Consider the following 5383-nt stretch of genomic DNA (forward strand, 5'->3'; position numbering starts at 1 on the left):
CAGCCGAGTGGAGGAGGCCCAGGAGGACCAACAGACCGGGGAAGCCCGGCTTCATCTTGAGCTCTAAGCTGAAGTCCCTGAGTTGTGCAGGAGCCCCCGGGCTTCTTAAAGGACCCGGTGGGGATTCCCCCCCCCCCCCCCCCGCCCCGGCCGGTTTACAGGCAAAGAGGAAGCTGTCAGAGAGCACGTGACCACCCAGGAAGGTGAGGACACCCAGGGTCCTGAGTCATCTGCCCACTGGGTCCTGGGCCCCACTCTGCCAGCTGCCCTGAGACCTGGGTATCGCCTGCCAAATATTAACTCAAATGAGTTTGTTGAAACCCCATATCTGGCTTCTGACTTAACACTTCCTTGAAACAGATGAGATGAAAGTAGTCTTTGTGGATGAAACAGAGGTTGGGAGCGCCGGGAAAGAAAAGCAAGCCTCCGCACTATTCCCAGAAGCCACCTCTGTTTGTCCCCTGAACATTGTCCTGAATGCTGCCTTCCATGGACAGCTGGGGAACTCCATCTAGAGACCGTGACTCTCCCCAGGGACTCCGTCTTCACTGGTTACTACCCAGGCTGTCTCCGACCTCAACGCTGCACTGTATGCAGCTAAACAGAAAATCTCAACAGCCCCTCTAGGAAGGAGACGCCTGCAGTGAGTCCACCCTGGAAACCCAGTCAAGGACTCTCTGCTGTCAAGCACTTGCCCCTGTGAGCTTGACAGAGGAGAAAGGACCCAGGCAGGAAACTTCCCCACACCTAGACCGGAGGCCCATGTTGGACAGTTTCTTTCTCCAGAAGGTTCTCTCTTGACCTCCTTATCCCAGACCCTGTTGTGATCCGCATGGGCATTCAAGAGCTCAAGGTGTAATAATGAAACTGAGAAATAGGGGTCGTCTTCAGGCCCCACGTGCAGAGGCCCCAGAGGACGAGATGGCTGGATGGCATCACGGGTGCAATGGACATGAGTTTGGGCAAACTCCGGGAGATGGGGAGGGACAGGGAGGCCTGGCGTGCTGCCGTCCCTGGGGTCGCAAAGAGTGGAAATCACTGGGTGACTAAACAACAATCAGGGCCCATGTGCTCCTCCCCACCATCTCACACACCCTGTGACCTCCACCTTCTGCAGAGGAAGCAAGTGAGTTGGCCTGAATAATGAAAACTAGCTCTCTCTCCATAGTCAGGGACCTTAGGCAAATCCCTGAGTCTCCTAGTGTTAGAACAATTCCTAAGTCATTAGAATTTAATGCAACATTGTATAAGAAGTGGCTTCTCAGCTTTGAAAGAGTTAGTGTCTCAGTCCTGTCCAACTCTGTGGCCTGTGAGGCTCCTCTGTCCATGGAACTCTCCAGGCCAGAATCCTGGAGTGGGTGGCCATTCCCTTCTCCAGGGGATCTTCCCAACCCAGGGACTGAACCCAGGTCTTCTGCGTTGCAGGTGGATTCTATACCATCTGAGCCACTCAGATTTTTTTGCGTGCTTTTCTGGTTTTATTTTTCATTTCCTAACCCAGCTCAGTATGTAAAGTTGTTGGGTTCCAAAAGGGAAAGGAGGGCCCTGCCTCACTCCATCCCCACCCCTCCCAGGAGTGCTTTGGAAGACTGGGTCTGAGGGTTCTTTCAGCTCAGGGGCTGCACAAACTCAGAATGAACACGGTGCTCTTGTGAGAAACAGGATCTTAAACTCTTAGCACATTATTCAGATACGCGGGAGGGGATGAGCAGGAAAAATAAGAATGAATGAATAGAGAGTGAGGGAAGGAAAAGAGACAGGCAGGGAAGGTACACTCAAGGCACCCTGAGACCGCATCCCTGGCTGCCCGCCCCACTCAAGCCCTGACCCAAAGTGCTAACTAGACACTAACGCACACCAGTCCCCCAGGCTTTAGGGTCCACCCCACTCCCACCATCCAGCCTATCATGCTGCCTCCCCCGCGGAAACACACCTGTCCAGCCACAACAGACGCCTTCTGCGGCCAACTTTATACCCATAGTCAGGTGGACACGGTGATCAGAGGCAGTTAGAGCAAACCCAGGAAGATCACAAGCATTTTCCCAGAAGCTTTCGGGGAGCAACAGGGTCTGTCTACGTGATCTGCTCCAAGGCAGTCTGCAAAGAAGACTGAAGTCAGAGACAGGGGACCCATGACCTGGATCAGGAAGATGACCTGGAGAAGGAAATGACTCCCCACTCCAGTGTTCTTGCCTGGAGAACCCCTGGGCAGCAGAGCCTGGATAGCTACAATCCATGGGGTCACAAGAGTTGGACACGACTGAGCAACTAAGACACATCCAGGGCCAGCTGTTAGCGTATAAGAGGTGGACTTTTTTTTTCTTTCTTTATTGAAGTATAGTTGATTTATAAAGCATTAGTCTGAGGTGTACAGCAGAGTGGTTCAAATTTTTATATATTTGTGTGTACACGTATGTATGTATGTATATGTATATTCTATTCCATTTTCTTTTCCACTATAGATTTTTGCAAGATATTATAAAGTCCCCCGTGCTATATACAGTAGGTCCTTATTGTTTATATATTTTATATATAGTAGTGTGTATATGTTAATCCAAACTCCTAATTTATAAAATTAGGAAGAGTGTTTTGAAGCCCTTACCTCTCATATTCTGCCGTAGAATGGGTTGTCAGATGTAGCAAACAAAAATACAGGACACCTAGTCCAAAATTTCAGACAAATAACAAATCATTTTTTTAGTATACATCTGTTCCATGTAAGAGATTTGGGACAAACATATACTAGAGTGATTATAGATTGCTTATTTAACATTTGGTTTAAACTGGCTGACTGTGCTTTGTCTGAGAACTTGACTGCTGAAGGCTGCTGGCTGCACCTGGGCTGCGCCTCCTGGGCAAGGGTGGGAGACTCAAAGTTCACTGTTCCCCGTGGGAAGCAGTTCAGCCTTGGCCTCAGTGTTCCAGCCACTGAGATGTCTGACCCAAGACAAGAAAAGCAGAGTAGAAATCGGTGCGCTGAGCCTGTTAAGGGAACCACCGACCGAAACCACCTACCCTGGCCAGGCAAGGGAGTAACCACTTGCATGAGTTCTCTTCCAACAGGAGGTCCTGGCAAGGAACGCAGAACTCACAAGTTACCACCAATCGGAAGAACTCAGGAAAGGTCAAAAGGAGAGAGGCAACATCAGTCCCTATGTCTTACTAACCTCCCAAATTCCTTCTGGCTGGAATCCATCTTCACTGAGGGATGCACACGCCACCAGCAAGGACCCTGAGCCAGAATGAATGGCCAGAGACCACCCAGACACTAATCCCATCACCATAACGCCTGAGCCAGGGAGGCACGTAGAAGAGCGGTTCTCCTGGGTCCCCTCACCCTGCGGCTCTCCACCTGGGCACCTTTTCCCAAAGTCTCTTGCTCTGTTACGCATGTGTCTCCTCAGACAGGGCATTTCCAAACGTTAGACACGAGCCTACTCTTGGGTCCCAGAAGGCAACAAATCCATGACCGAGATGAACACTATGCATATGGAGACAGGGAGGAGAGCTTTTCTCCATCTCCCATCACACTTTCCCTCTTCTTCCTGCTTCCCACCAAAGCAAACGGCAAAATCTCCTCTCATTTGCTAGTAGCCTCTGTCTGTGGCTATAATGAGCTTTCCTTGTTCCTCTTTTCAAGGAGCATGTCAGTGCTCTTGTCAAAAAAAAATAAAATAAAATAAAATCTCATTAACAGCGGTAGCCGGTAGTCATGACTACCTTTAGGACCCTCTATGGCCAATCTTTTTAGAGACGCCTTTCCAGAGGGGTTGCATTCCTGCAGGAATGAGACAGCAATTCTCTCAAACCCAAGTGTGCCCTAGACAGGAAAGGCAGCCCCCCACACTGCCGCTGTGCTCACAAGCTGCCGTGTTCCTGTGTCCCTCTGTAGTTTGCAGATTCTGGGCTTTTTGGTAGCAGCAAAGGCACAAAAGCATTGGTGATGACTCAGTAATGAGATTATTAATAATAAGAGTTTGATCAGTTCCTCTGCAAATATCTTTGTCCTAAGAAGCAACAAGCCTCTTGGTTATCAGCACTGCAAAGCAAGCAGTGCATTATTTATAAAAATTTGTTCTGACACTGGACTGTCTCTAGAGTAAGAGGTCACTGAAATTCACTTGAGTAACAATGCATTCTTCGCTGACAGCTTGAAGGAAAGTTACTGTGTGTGCATTTCATTAGGGGAACTTCCTAAAGCTGTACTATTTGAAAAATTGCAATACACAGGAAAAACACCCATCTAGATAAAGCTTTAATTCAATTCCCCATCATTAAAAAGCAATGTCAAACATACCATGGTACTTTCAGAAGACAATGTCTTGGGGTATCTGATCTATAAAAGGACAATAGAGGCCATGTTTAGTCAAGTGACTGACCACAGAGGTTGTGTTGGGGTGACACTTTCCTTATCTGCTGACCCCATTCCCAACAACCCTCAAGTATCTATTAGCAATACTCAGAAATGATACATAAAATGTAATAATCAACTGACATCATTCAGGTACCCTCAAAAGAAGGTTAACAATGGGTGTTGGGCCTTCATTGACAATGTGTATCAAGCCCCACTCTGTACAAAGCCTCAGGCCCTGTGAAGATTTAAAAAGAAAGAAGAAAGCATAATTATTGATAATGAAAATATCTCATCCCTCAAGGGGAGGCAGTTTTACTTCAAAGAATATCCTAGAAATGAAAACAACAGATTGGACCCGAAACTAATTACTTGAATACCTAGGAGTGACAGGATGGATGATGGGGCCCCAGTCTGAGTGGGTTGATGTGGGAACATGAGCCAGGAGATGAGCTTCTTAAGGATGGAGACGAAGGATAGAGACCTTGTTGGTTTTGAACCTCCAGCACCTCGCCAAGTGCATGGGGCCTGGTGACCAATAGACATCTGCAACTGAAAAGGGACATATTTAACAAATACATGAGTGAACCAATGAATGAATGGGTTGATTCAAGAACTGTCAAGAATTGTGAATTTCTTAATTGTTGGAGAAAACGGAGTGAGTTCCCTGCCTGAGAAATTACAAGAGTATAAGAACTCAGGCAACCTGAACTCTCTCCAAGGTCATGGTGCTGGTCATGCCGCTGCGATCTCATGTAGCCACCCTCACACTTAGGTCAATTCCTAAGGTTGCTTCTCGTGCATGCATGCACACTAAGACTTCAGTCGTCTTCAGTTTCTTGCCACCCTATGGACCATAGCCTGCCAGGCTCCTCTGTCCATGGGATTCTCCAGGCAAGAATCCTGGAGTGAGTTGCCATGGCTTCCTCCAGGGAATCTTCCCAACCCAGAAGTCAAACCCACGTCTCTTATGTCTACTGCATTGGGAGATAGATTCTTGACCACTAGCAATACTTGGGAAGCCAAAGTTGT

This window comes from Muntiacus reevesi, chromosome 11 (assembly GCF_963930625.1).
Source record: "Muntiacus reevesi chromosome 11, mMunRee1.1, whole genome shotgun sequence".
NCBI lineage: Eukaryota > Metazoa > Chordata > Mammalia > Artiodactyla > Cervidae > Muntiacus > Muntiacus reevesi.